Source organism: Pelmatolapia mariae, linkage group LG7, assembly GCF_036321145.2.
Source record: "Pelmatolapia mariae isolate MD_Pm_ZW linkage group LG7, Pm_UMD_F_2, whole genome shotgun sequence".
Taxonomy (NCBI): domain Eukaryota; kingdom Metazoa; phylum Chordata; class Actinopteri; order Cichliformes; family Cichlidae; genus Pelmatolapia; species Pelmatolapia mariae.
This window is the reverse complement of record NC_086233.1, coordinates 20,820,658-20,835,765: the sequence shown is the minus strand read 5'-3', so window position 1 is coordinate 20,835,765 and position 15,108 is coordinate 20,820,658.

Below are 15,108 nucleotides of genomic sequence, written 5' to 3'. Positions count from 1 at the left end.
CTGTCATGTTTTGTTTTGTTTTTTGAGAGAAGAGGGTTTCTCTTGGTAGCTCTTCCAAAAAAGCCATACTTGTTGAGTTTTTTTCTAATTGTACTGTCATGAACTTTAACATTTAACATACGAACTGAGGCCTGTAGAGAGATATAGCTCCTGAGTTTTCACAGTTTCTCTGATCATTGCGGACCCTGAGCTGAATTGGCTGGAAGATTGCGGTGAATGGTCCAAACCAAAATCAATCAAACAACCCACCACCTGGCCCAGGCCTTTCTGTGTAGATTTGACATGTTGTCTCTTTATCTGGGTGGGCTATCTCTGGGTACTCCTGCATCCTCCCTCAGTCCAAAGACATAAAGACATGCAGTTAGTGGTTTAATAGGTTATTATATTTTACAATCATAATTATTTATTTTTTTAAATTTTATTTTAATAAATCTAAATAGGCCATAGGTGTGAATGGTTGTCTGTTTTTCTGTGTTGGCCCTGCAGCAGGCGTATTCTCACCCTATTACAGCTGGGATGGGCTCCAGCCCCCCTGCGACCCTGAACTGGATATGCGGAAGAGAATGGATGGCATATAGACTGTAGGTCCCTTCAGTGAACCCATCACCATGTTATTTATACTCATGAATTGAACCACATCCATCTTTAAACTTGGCCTTGTTGCTAAGAGGAACAAATTAGATATATTTATTCATCCCTATTGGGAAACTAGAATAATGGGGCAGCTACCATGCAGGATCCATGGATGCAACCAACTGGCCAAGGCCACAATAACCTAGCATATCTTTGATGTCAACTTTACACCTGTAAACTGTATTTTGCACATTACTGACAAAACCTTACCACACAGTGTGCAGCTTGTGGGCCGTGCAATTGCACCTTTAAGATTTTAAACCAGTAAGTAACATGACATGGAAGCTATATAATTTTATGCAAGGTACTTATATTCAACACAATTAGGTATTCCCTCTGTGGACAACTCAAACAAATTTCACGAAGGTTACTGACATTTTAAACTAGTAAAAAGCTTATGCCATCATTATTAGCTCAGTGCAATAATGGGCCACATTTTAACGTAGCTTCAAAAACTAGATTCAAAATCAGTTCGGTATACACTTTAAATAGGTTTTTGTATTTATGTAAAAAGAAATCTTAAATGTTAAATTTCTGAAATCCTGAAAGAGCTTAGCTGGTGAGAAAATACCGAGGAGCGACATGCCATTGTTTACTCAGCTCAAAATGCATTTCAAATCAATGTTTCTGTCATCACGACTGTTTATTTTTATTAATTTCCCATAACCTACGTGCTATTACCTTAAGAGCATATTTAAAACCACATTATGTCTGAAATGTTCCAGTGGAAGCCTCAGGTACCATCATCGTTTCTTTCTAGCGCAAGGCAGACAACATCAGTGTTGCATAATAATATTATCTCAAATAAATGCTCTGTTAGATCAATATTTTGCATCCAACAGACATCAAGGAGTTCCAGCAGACAGCTAGGTGAAGCCTTACAGTATTAAACAGTTTGTTTTTTGTTTTTTTTGTTTTTTTTCTGTGTCTGTGCGCCACCAGAGCAACAGACTCAAAATTAAATACACTTCTCGTGCAAGCTATTACCAGTATGGTTTCAGCTGACGCCTTCCAAGATAGAGAAGAAATGGTGCGTCATGTGTTGCTTCCTGTTAATCAATAAAATGTCTCTTTAGCTAGCAATAAGCTCTATAAGATGCATAGTGAGTGTACAGGAAACCACTATATCTTTTCTAATTAACTCCAGATGGACATCATACCACAGAATCCTGTTGTGCATCCCGGTGATGGATGGAAAACTTACATGCCAGTATATGCAGCTTACCTGTCTTCAGAGCTAATCTCTCTAAGTTGGCTGTATAGCTCTATAGTAGAAACAATACCCATTTGTTTATCCAGAGAATTGATCACAAAAGACTGAGCATGAAGCGAAAACACAGGAAATATCGTAGATTGGGATATTTCAGTTCACTTGTTCGTCTGCAGCAATTGGGGGTCAAGATTTTTTAGATTTAAAAACAGTCGCCAATAATGTAAACCTTTATTTAGACTTTCAGTTGTGAGTGTGTGTGGAACATTAAGAGAACCTAAATGTCAAACTGTATTTAAAAAAAAAAAAAAGTAGGACTAGATCCCAGGAAGAGAACAATACTCCACACAGGATTGTCAGTGAGGGTGGTTAAAATCACCTCATGGTTAAAAATAAACATGAATAAACTAAAAGAAGAACTGGTCCTTGTGTAGACACTTTCTTTATTGTTATATTTTCTTGGTGATGTCTTGAACTCGTGTGTGCGGACTTGCCGTCACAGTTATATACAGTGAATTTGCTCTGTACAGTAAAAACTTCTAGTGTTGTATTCCTATAAATATTTCATTAGTTGTCCTATGACTGGTGCCTTCCTGACCCGTTATCTCAGGCCAAGCACACACACACACACACACACACACACACACACACACACACACTGATAGTTCAGTCAGTAACTGTAGAGGGACTGTCTGCGAGTTACAGTATTGATGAACCAAAGTCTGAGAAGGCAGATGACAAAATGCAGCACATGCAATAAATTACTGTAATATACAACAACATATTCTCTAATGTGTGCACTCACAAGACACTTTATTAGATACATCTTTTGCCTTCAGGACTGCCTCAATTGTTTTCAACAGATTCAACAAGGGGCTGGAAACATTCCTTAGACATTTTGGTCCATATTGACACGACAGCATCAGACAGTTGCTGCAGATTTGTCATTTGAATATCCCAAAGGTTCATTGTTGGATTAAGTTCTGGTGACTATGGATGCCATTTCAGTACAGTAAACTCATCATTATGTTTGGGTTGGGTTTGAGGCGACTGTTGTTGTGAATTAATATATAGAAGTAAAATAGAAGTAAATATAGAAGAATTAAATTTGTGTCACAAAGATCATAAAGACATCCACATTATTAAACAAACCTCCAGATATTTGGTGCCATACGGAAACAAAGACACAAGACTGATATTAAAACCAAAAACTGGAATTAAGTTGCAAAAAACTTCATTTTAGCTTCACTGCAACTTCATTGCAAAAGTTTCAATCAATCAATCAATCAATCAATCAATCAATCTTTATTTATAAAGCACTTTTCATACAGAAATGTAGCACAAAGTGCTTTACATGGTTAAAAGCAGCCCACCCCACCCCGCCCTCCAACTCACTCCCCACACTCTCATTAACATAAACGATCATGGATACATACACACACATCCCCCCCCACACACACACACACACCACCACCACCACCACCAGCACACACACACACACACACTTAAAGAGTAAAATTGGGCTGGGCACACATGAGCCAGGTGAGGAAACACTATCACAGGGAGCCGTCTGCACCGGGAGCCAGTCACAGACCGCAGCCTCCAGGCTGGGCACACAGCAGGAGAGAGTCAAAGAAGCCCCCCAGCCAGGCTGAGAAGACCGACAGTCCCAGCAGCCACGGTCGATCACAGCCCCGGTGCAGAGAGCCCCCTCCGAGGAAACACTGGAGATATGACCCAATAAGAATATATACAGGATAAAAAGATAAAATAAATAAGAATGGGATACAATATAAATATAAATAGAGTAAGAAGATAAAAAAATGAATAAGAATAAAATCAATAAATATTAGGTAAAACCTAAATTAATAATATAAATAGAATAACAGGATAGAATAAATAAGCATAAAATAAATAAACATTAGGTAAAAGCTAAATTAAAAAGGTGGGTCTTGAGCCTGTTCTTAAAAACATGTACGTTCTCTGCGGGCCTGAGCTCCTCCGGCAGGCTGTTCCACAGACGAAGACCATACCACTGAAAAGCTGCCTCTCCGTGAGTATGTGTCCTGACTTTAGGAACAATCAAAAGGCCAGTACCAGAGGACCTCAGGGTCCGTGAGGGTTCATATGGTAAAAGCAAATCTGAGAGATAAGAAGGCCCAAGACCATTAAGACATTTAAAAACCAATAAAAGAACTTTAAAATCGGTCCTGAAACACACAGGGAGCCAATGCAGCGATTCTAAAACCGGTGTAATGTGGGCCCGCCCTCTGGTCTTCGTCAGCACACGAGCTGCAGAGTTTTGTAAAAGTTGTAAAGGTGAAAGATTCTTTTTGGGGAGACCAGAGAGCAGGGCATTACAGTAATCAATGCGACTGGTAATAAAAGCATGCATCAACATCTCCGTGTTGGCCCAAGAGAGAATAGGGCAGACTCTGGCTATATTTTTTAGATGATAAAATCCAATTTTGGTTACATGTTTAATATGTGGGATAAAACCAAGCTCAGAGTCAAAAATAACACCCAGGTTTTTCACTTGTAGCGAAGGACATAGTGAAAATGCCTGTAATTTAGACAAGAGTTTCTCTCTCTGAGCCTCAGGACCGATGATTAAAACTTCAGTTTTGTCCTGGTTAAGCTGTAAAAATTTTTCTGCCATCCAAGATCTTATATCTAAAATACAGTTAAAAAGGGCATCCATTGGTCTGGTGTCATCAGGAGACACGGAGATGTACAGCTGAGTGTCATCAGCGTAACTGTGGAAGTTCACTTCATGCCTCCTGATGACACCGCCAAGAGGGAGCATATACAAATTAAAAAGTACAGGGCCTAAAACCGACCCTTGAGGCACACCACATGTCATTTTATGGATCTTAGAGGAGCATGTATCCATACTCACCATAAAAGTTCTGTCTGAGAGATAGGAAGTGAACCAGTTGTGTACAGCACCAGAGAGGCCCACCATGTGTTTCAGTCTGTTTAAAAGAATAGCGTGGTCTACTGTATCAAAGGCTGCGCTTAGATCCAGTAGCACCAGGACTGAGAGCTTTTGGGAGTCCCAGTTACATCTAAGATCATTTAAAACCTTTAGGAGAGCGGTCTCTGTGCTGTGGTTCACCCTAAATCCAGACTGAAATATCTCCAGGATCTGTTTATCATTCAAAAAATCATTAATCTGAGTAAAAACAAGTTTTTCTAAAATTTTAGTTAAAAATGGTAAGTTGGATACAGATCTATAGTTATTAAAATCATTACAATCCAAATTGCTCTTCTTCAGAAGGGGCCTCACCACCGCCGTTTTAAAGGCAGCAGGGAAGACACCCAACTGAAGAGAGCAATTCATCATGTATAAAAGCTCAGCTTCAAAAAATCCAGAAAGTGTTTTAAAAAGTGAAGAGGGGATTGGATCTAAAAGACATGTGGTGGGTCTCACTGTGGAGAAAACTTTCTTAAGGTTCTCAGCATTAACCAGGACAAAGCTGTCCAGTGTCTCCTCAGGTACAATCGAGCCCTCAGATGTGTTTAAAATCATATCACGAGAAGATAAAATATCACATCTGATGGCGCTGATTTTTCCCCTGAAGTGGTCTGCAAACTGCTCACAGAGTGAGTCTGTGGGGGGTCTTTGGGAGCTGTTAAAATCAGAGTTAAATAAGTGATCTATGGTGGAGAAGAGGACCTTGGGATTATTTTTGTTATTACTGATTATTTTGGCGAAGTATGAATTTCTTGAATTCCTTAGTGTATTATTGTACATTTTAAGTTGCTCACAAAGTATTTGATAGTTGATTGCATTTTTATTTTTCCTCCATCTCCTTTCTGCTGCCCTGCAATTTCTTTTGAGTTTTTTGACTTCTTCGTTTCTCCAGGGTGACACATGTTTGACGTTAATCTTTTTGGTGGTGAGTGGAGCAACGGAGTCAAGGCTTTTCTTCAGTTTGCTGTTAAAATGATTAAAAATAAAATCACAGGGTGCAGGTAAAATCAGAGGGGGCATTCGTCTAAAACCCTGGTAAAATTTGCAGCCACTTCAGAGGTTAGATAGCGCCTCCTCACAGTTCGCACCGAGGTCTCCTTAACCAATGTTTAGGCATTAACATGTAATCAAATATCTCTTTAGTGTCACTGTGTTGTCTTCATAACACTTAATATTGACAAGTACGGGTATTAGTGGACTCAGGATCACATCTTTTCTTTTTGTAAATGATGTGCTCTTCTTGGCCTAATCAGGTGATGAACTCCTGCAGCATAGAGTAGAGTTAGTCCCTCCAAGCCTGAAGCCTTGCTTCCTACCTGAAAAATGTTGGATGCTGCATTATGAGTGGGAAATTGGGGTGTTTCTGCAAATGGATAAGTTAAACTACCTTTGGGTTGTTATTCAGGGCTAGAAGTCTGTTCTTATGCACAAACAGCTGCTCCATCTACTGAATCACAAACCCCTGAACTATGGCCACAAGCAGCAGAAATTCGTTTCTTCCATAGGTTGTCCTGTTTCACCATTAGAGATACTGAAAGGTGAAGACTCTGGGCCCATGCTTGCATTCAATCCCTCATTAACAATGCTGGAAGACAGAAGTGATGTCAAATTGGTGTTGTTTCAGCAAGCCATGTATCTCTTTATTTTTGTAACCTTGTGCAGGTGTTGCTGCCATCACAACCAGGTTGAAGACATGAGTTTACAATGATAAAGGGGTATTTTTTAAGCAGCTATTTTAATTATATATAAGTACAGAAGCTCAAATAACATGAGTAAACCTGACTAGAATACCTCTTGAATGTCTCCTTAGGTAAAGGACTTCGGGCATATCCAACCAGGTGGAGACTCTGGGCCGAAGCTGAGACCCACATCATCCCCCTGAACCTACAGAGGCAGGCTAAACTAATAATAAAAAAAACGAGCATCAGCAGACAGAAAAAAAAGAAACACAAAGTTAGATAAGAAAATGAAAGTAAAAACATGAGAATTAAAAGCACAAAGAAATGTAGGAAAACACAAAGAGCACAAACAAACAGTCTGACAAAAGCAAAATACAAAGCCCTGTTCTGCAGAGCTGGATTAGGGCCGTAGTGAGTAACTACATAACTTCAGGGTTAACCCTTGTTTCAGTATTAAAAGTTGGCTCACCTGTTACATTACGATGGTAACCTGCACTGCAAACCTAACCTTCTCGGGAGCACATTATGCTCAAGATAAATGATTGTCACACACCAAATCACCACCTACTGGCCAGTCAGTGTATTTGAAGTCTTTTTTAGATTGTCATCAACTAAGAAATAGATTTTTTTTCAGAGCTAATTTATTTATTTTTCTTTTTTATATTTCCTACAAGCAAGTTTAAATCAATTGCATTTTTCTGTAAGCCTTAATATAGTGGGATGATCATAAAACAGGGCACCTTTACAGTACTTCCAGACCTTATATTCTTATACATAGCTGAGTGTCAGCATTAATATAGCACTTTTCTGGTCTTACTGATCTCAGTGCTTAGTGAAAACATATTCACAGAGTGCCTTTTAATACTTTGTTTCTGCACTTAACCCTTTTACACACAGCTCCATAACTAGATAGATAATATTGTTTGCTTACCCTTTTCATTTTTTATACCACTCTGCTGCTGGCAGACCCGTATATGTTTCTGACTGGTCATATACTGCCAACACTGCTTCTTTTATGTGAGGACGCTCGTAGGTGGACCGGTAAATCCTGGTTGATTTATTGATAATCACCTTCATGTGACTGCTCGGCCTGATTGATAGGGATCGATTGTTAGGCTAAGTGAAGGCAGATAAGGGGAAAATATATAACTTTAAAGTAAGACAGGAAGATAAAACAACCAATAGAGAAACATGAAGAGTAACAATAAGTAAGAAGAGAGAGACAGGAATGCACAGAGGGCACAGGAAGAAAATGTCTAGTAACTAAAAACTAATGGATTCCATGGCAACTATGACGAATGCCACATCTGAAGGAGAATTTTAAAAAATGGATATACTGTTTACCAGAAACGTGATTTAAAAAGGCTGCTATTCAATTCAATTCAGTTTTATTTATATGGTGAAAAATCACAACATCAGTTGACTCAAGGCGCCTTATTTTGTAAGATAAAGACCCTGCAATACATAATACAAAGAAAACAGAGAAAACCCCAACAATCATATGACACCCTATGAGCAAGCACTTTGGCAAAAGTAGGAAGGAAAAACTCCCTTTTAACAGGAAGAAACCTCAAGCAGATCCAGGCTCAGGGAGGGGCAGCCATCTGCTGCAACTGGTTGGGGGTGAGTGGATAGAGACAGGACAAAGACATGCTGCAGAAGAGAGCCAGAGATTAGTAATACCAAATAATTACATGCAGAGAGGAGTTTAAACACATAGTGAGTGAGAAAGGTGACTGAAGAAGAAACACTCAATGCATTAGGTTAATCCCCTAGCAGACTAGACCTATTGCAGCGTAAGCCTAATCTTAAAAGTAGAGTTAGTGTCTGTCTCCCAAATCCAAACTGGAAGTTGGTTCCATAGAAGAGGGGCCTGAAAGCTGAAAGCTCTTCCTCCCATTCTACTTTAAATACTCTTGGAATCACAAATAAGCCCACAGTCTGAGGGCAAAGAGCTCTAATGGAGTGATACCGTACTATTGGGTCATTAAGATATGATTGGGCCTGATTGTGCAAGACCTTGCATGTGAGGAGCAGGATTTAAATTTGATTCTGGATTTAACAGGAAGCCAATGAAGAGAAGCCAGTACATGAGAAATATGCTCACTCTTTCTAGTCTGTGTCAGTACTCTACTGCTACTACGCTAATACAACATTTTGGATCAACTGAAGGCTTTTCAGGGAATTTTAGGACATCCTGATAATAACAAATTACAGTAGTCTAGCATAGAAGTAATAAATGCATCAACTATTTTTTCAGCATTACTCCGCAATGTTTCTAATTTTAAAGATATTGTGCAAATGGAAGAATGCAGTCCTACATATTTGTTTAATATGTGCATTGAAAGGACATATCCTGGTCAAAAATCACTCCAAGAATTCTCACAAAATTAATGGAGGCCAGGGTACTGCCACCCAGAATAACCATCTGGCTAAAAACGACATTTCTAAGATTTTTACAGTCGAGTACAATAACCTCAGTTTGATCTAATTTAGAAGCAGAAAATTAGAGGTCATCCAGGTCTTTATGTCTTTAAGAGATTCCTGCAGTGCTAATTGGTGTGTTGTATATGGCTTTGTGGATAGATAAAGTTGGGTGCCATCTGCATAGGGTTGCCAACTCCCTGAAAAATAAATAAGGGACACCTTGTGTCCAGGGCCGGGCGACCCAGTTGTCTTCACCCTTCCCAGTGTGGTGAATTTTGTAGCTCTTTTTTTTGTGTGTGAAATTGTTTTTTTAACCATTTGATTTGAATTTGATTTAAGTAGATGCATATTCTTTGTGATATGAACACATGGGAAACAAATGATCATTTAGCCATTTATTTTTAGCTCAAAATGACAACATTAACACAACAAAACAGGTCTCTTTCTTAAACAGAAGCCTGTCATGCTTAACTTTTGAGAATATAAGTAAATCTTTCTTTAAAAGAACTCTGTCCTGCTTAACTTAAAATTATATAAATTAATAGAAAACAATAGAACGAAAAACATTCTTGTAACGGTGCACATATAGTGCATTTAGTACAACTGGCTTCAGTTGAGGCATTATTTCAGCTTTTCTAATGCTAATCAGCTGCTGCCGTTTGTAAACCCGCTTGTTCCCATGATTACGCATCATAACTCATCATCATTATTCATCTATGTATTCCTTTAATGTATTAGTCATCTATTTGTTGTAATCATCTATCCTTGCAGTTGTTTATTACACAAAATAAATGATATTATCACACTTCTGGCCACATAGGGCTGATATTCACTGCACATGCCCATATTAACCTTAACCAGAGGGTTTAAAAAAACAAACCAGTGTTTACATACCATATCTGCTTCTGCCGTGGCCTGGTGGACAAAAAATTGGTTAAGGTTTCCCCGAGCTTTCACGCCCCTCATGTTCTTCATGTGCCCACCATTAGAAGCATGCCTATGGAAAAAGTGCGCCGACACACAGTGCAGTGCGCTTTATAGGTGTTATCGTGCACTTTTCCAGCCAGGTGTTTTCCTTTTCCCATTCCTCCCTGTACTTTTGCAGCCTTTTTTTTTTCTTTGCTGGAACAAACATTGCTGGTCTAATGCTGGGCTTACACTGTGCGATTTTTGGCCCATTTTGAGCCGATTTTTGAGTCGTGCGATCATTTTGGTGATCGGCCCGATTTTGGCCTTCATCGTGCGTCGTGCATCGTGTAGTATACGTGGGGTACGTGCTCACGCGCAAACACGTAAACATCGGTGAAAAAGACGGAGCAGCACGGCTGTGCAGCGTGTGATCTGGACACAAGTGATGGAGGCACAACTTGTAGAACTTTGGAAAGCTCATCCGAGCTCATGCGACTGAATAAATCGCACAGTGTTTGCCCAGTTTGTTTCCCTGTTGGCCATGCTTCTTGTTGTGGTCATCTGTTGTCTTCCGGTATTTTCTCCGCAAGCGACCTTTCCTCGACCAATGAGATAAGCGGTAATCTGAATTGTCATACTCGAATTGTCATAAGTGTCAGCTCATTGGTCACAGAGCAGGAGAGGGGCTGGGAATTATGTTTTCAAACAAAGCGTTAATTCCATTAAAAGTTATAGACTACTTTTGATTCTCACTGTATTACGGGACAAAGTGCGTCCCTTATTAGCTCAATAGGGGACGTGTACTTTTGTTTCTAAATACGGGACGATTCCGTTTTTTAAGGGACGGTTGGCACTGCATAGCAGTGAAAATATATGCTATGCCTTCTAATGATACTGCCTAAGGGAAGCATGTATGATGGAAACAGAACTGCTCTTAGCATGAAGTCATTACTAGTTAATGTTGAAGGAATGTTTGGCCCAACTGGCCCAACCTGACTTTTTGTCAGCCTGGCTGCAGTACTGAAGAGAAACCCAGGGTTATTCTTATTTCCTTCAATCAGTGATGAATAGCAAGATTTTCTAGCTTTACCGGAGGGCTTTTTTTTAATAGAGTAGCAAACTAACTTTCCTGGCTAAATGATCGTCTAAATTAGTGAGATGCCATTTTATCTCCAGTTTATGAGTTATCTGCTTTAAGGTGCAGGCTTCATAGTTATACCAGGGAGTCAAGTACTTCTGATTTGAGGCTTTTTTTTTTCTTCAGAGGAGCAGCATCTAGAGTTGTAGGCACACTTGAAGTAAAAATATTAATAATCAACCTCTATGGGAGTAGCGTTCAGGTAGCTACTCTTTCCATTTTTTGGCATTATCAAAGCACTGAAGAAGATAACAGTGGATGAATTATATCCTTAAACTTAGTTACAGCGCTTTCAGAAAGATATGTGATATGCCGTATGTCAGAACAAGATCTTGAATGTGATTAAAGTGGTGTATGATTTTTTTTTTTTTTTTTTTTTTTTTACATTTGGAATCAAGTCAATTAAATCCGGCTTTCAAATGAATAAAAACTGTCTAGGTGTTACTCCCCTCGAGTTTTAACAAAGCTCAACTTGTTCTTTGCATTTTAACTGACATTTATTTCGGACAGGAGGATTCTTCGACATGTCTTAACATGTAATGATTTCCAACCACAGCCGATACAATGCCATCAGAACTAAAAAGAAATACAAACTTAAATGAATATTCTTAATAAAGTCCTTAAGCATTATATATGACGAAACATTCCAACAAAAGGATCAATAAAGTGCACATTACACTTCACACTGCGGTAACTGCACTTGAATATCACGCAACACTCGTGCATTCACATACAATGATAAGAAACAAAATTTACCTCATTGGCCTCACTCAAAGGGAATAAAACTATAATCTTTACATCGTGGCAAGATCCAAAAAAAGACACTCTTTCATAACTTTCTGGAGACGTGCAAACTTCGTGGCTCTTCTCTTAATTAGCTTGCTGAGTGTGACAGCCAAAAAAATGCCCTCTTAGCAACAACAGACTGAACTTTAGAAAAGGTTCCTATCTAATTGCACAATAAGCACAAATAACACATTTAAACATATAAATCTAATCAGCGAAACATGTATTACTATTTATTTCTTATTTATTAATATTTCAACTACTTATTGTTTCAACCTTAAATATCTAATAATATGAACTTAAATGCGCGAGTTGCCTATGACAGCAGCTACACTAGGTCTTTGGTTGATTAACATGCTGAAGTAGGAGATTGCTGCCCTCGCCCTCCAGCAATTAGTATAATTCAGGAGTGTTTAAACTAACATAATTATTGTGCTTTAAACAGGTTTCTGTCAGGCAGAGTAAATCAATTTGTTGATCAATTATTAATTAATGTACTAACAGGGACTTGAAAGAAAGAGACATAATGTTTAACACTGGAACTTCCTGGTCCCAACTCTGGACAGTGGCATTTTGTGGGGGGGTTAAGAAATTTGGCCAGATTTCTAGAAACGAGAGCTGCTCCATCCAAAGTGGGATGGATGCAGTTTCTCCTAACAAGACCAGTTTTTCCCCAGAAGGTTATCCAATTATCTATAAACCCCACATTGTCTTTTGGACACCACTCAGACAGCCAGCAATTTAAGGAGAACGTGCAGCTAAACGCAAAACATGTCACTCCTGGTTTGATTGGGCTGGGACTAGACCAGACATTGTTTTGGCAAAGTTGCACACCAACTTGATATTAATTTTAGTGACCTCGGGTATGTTGCTGCGTGGGGAAAAAATTATTAGACACATGAATGGGTTGGTAGTGTCCAGGGGGTTTCTGATTAGGACTGTGCTTCCTCCTCACCGTCACCTAGCCATCCTGTTTTCCTGGTGCTCGGGACAATCTTCCGGGGGAGAGCTAACAGGGCTTACGCTACCTTCGGCTGCACTGGTTACAAGGTTGCAAAGCCTGGTTCTTCAGTTCAGTTATCCTGGCCTCCAGAAAGACAAACAGGCTTAATTTATTACAAGTATCATTGTTACTGAAGGCGCCAAGGAGTAACTAAACATCTGACACAATGAGCAGGAAAGTGCAGGAGGGACAGTTGAAGAGGCTGCTTGCAAATTGGCCAGGCTAGGAGCTAACCTCAGCTAGCGAATCCCTAAACGTGTGCTTTGGATGAAGCACGTAAAGATTACACTATGAAATAAGACGTTATCTTTAAGTTTTAAATTAAATAAGGTACGCAGATAAGCTACACAAAAACAACACTGTGACAGGGACAAGAAGTAATACTCACCGCAAACAGAGCCAACACCAAAGTGAGAGCACCACCCAAAGGCAGATACAGTTGGTGTGCCTATCAATGCTCAATCTGCTAGATGTGTAAGTAACTCTTTGTCAGCATGTACTGTACATTTTTATCTGCTCTTTTTAGGGTGATCGCTTATAATATTGCAAAAAAATTCGGCCACTACTTACTTCTGTTGTTGTACAAATGTAGCTCATTTGTCACTATCTATGCCTACCATTACATCATTTTTTTTAAAGGAAGTGTTTGAGTTAGCAACACCCAGGTGTTGCACTCTTCCCTCTAAAGAGCATGACTCATGACTTTTACACACGCAAACCACTTTAGATTACTAGAATTCAAATACAAGTAAGATTACCCCTGAGAGAGACCTACCTTCGTATGGTATTGAATATCATCGTATAGTCCCAGTATCAAGCATTGCAGAGTCTTTTTTCTAGACTGGCTAAAGCAGTAAAATATCAGCCAGTAATTGCTTATCTGAATGCAATCTGGATTAAAGTGGCTTGGATGTTTAATTTACAACCATACTTAAACAGCACAAAATTAATACTGACTACCTTATTCGAACCCAAAGCCATGTTTGGGCAAAACCCCATTTTATAATGGAAAAACTGCAAAGAAAAGGGAGTGGCTACATTGGATGACCTTTATATCAAGGTCACCCAATTAGGCATGTCTGTACTATTCTGTTGATCAAGAACCGGGACAAGGAAGGTTTTACTATCAAGAAGACAGGTGGAAACCTATTTAAATTTGAATTGGGACAATAAAGAATGGGACTGGAAGGGATGGGTGTTAATTATTTAATTTACGATTAAATATGCTTATCACTGGACACATACATTATTTAGAGTTGGGCTAGAAAGAAACTCCAAGTTGCTGCAGATGTAATCACTGCACACTTATGATTGTGTAATATAGTTCAGGAATACTGGACCAGATTAAACTATTTGTGATATTATAGGGAGTTATATCCCATGAAATCCTGGAATTTGTGGGAGATTTGTCAGAAAGTGCCATGTAAGAAAGTCAGTTAGGTAAAGTGTGTAGTAGGTGTTGTCGCTGTCATTTCAAAGTCTTGGTTTGCCAACAGATCAATAGGTTATAGGTGTGACAACAACAGCGTTTCACTTATTCCACATGTTGTCACGATCCAGCCTCATTCCAAAGTGGATTAAATTCATTTTTCATCTTGCAAACTTATTAAGAATGAAAAAACAGACAAACAAACACCAGTATAACTCTTACATAAGTATTCACAGCATTTCTTGTGATACTCAAAACTGAGTTCAGGTGAATCCTGTTTATGCTTCCAAATGATGGCGGGAGTATGATGCTGTGGGGATGTTTTTTTGTCAGCAGGAACTAGGAGACTGGGGAGCAAAGATACATGCAGGAATGCACAGAGACATCTTTGATGGCAATCTGCTCCAGAGTACACTTGACCTCGGACTGGGGCCAAGGGTCATCTTCCAACAGGACAGCGACCCTAAGCACACAGTCAAAGGAGTGGCTTTGGGACCACTCTGTTAAAGTCCTTGAGTGACCCAGCCAGACCCCAGACTTGTACCCAGTTGAACATTTCTGGAGACATCTGAAAATGGCTGTGCACCGATGCTCCCCAAACCTGATGGAGCTTAAGAGGTTCTACAAAGGTGAATAGGAGAAACTGCCCAAAAATAGGAGTACCAAGCTTGTAGCATCATACTCACAAAAATTTTAGGCTGTCAGAGGTGCTTTAAAAAAGAATACTTGGGTGCAATCTTTTTGTTTTTAATAGATGGCAAGAATTATGAGCCAACTTCTTTTTGTTTTTTTGTTGTTGTTTTTTTGTCATTTTGTATTATCATTGTTATTAAGATAAACATTTTGAATACCTTCTGGATGCACAATACATAGCAGTAGTTGTCGTTTAAATGAGACATCTCTCATTCTCTGTGGTT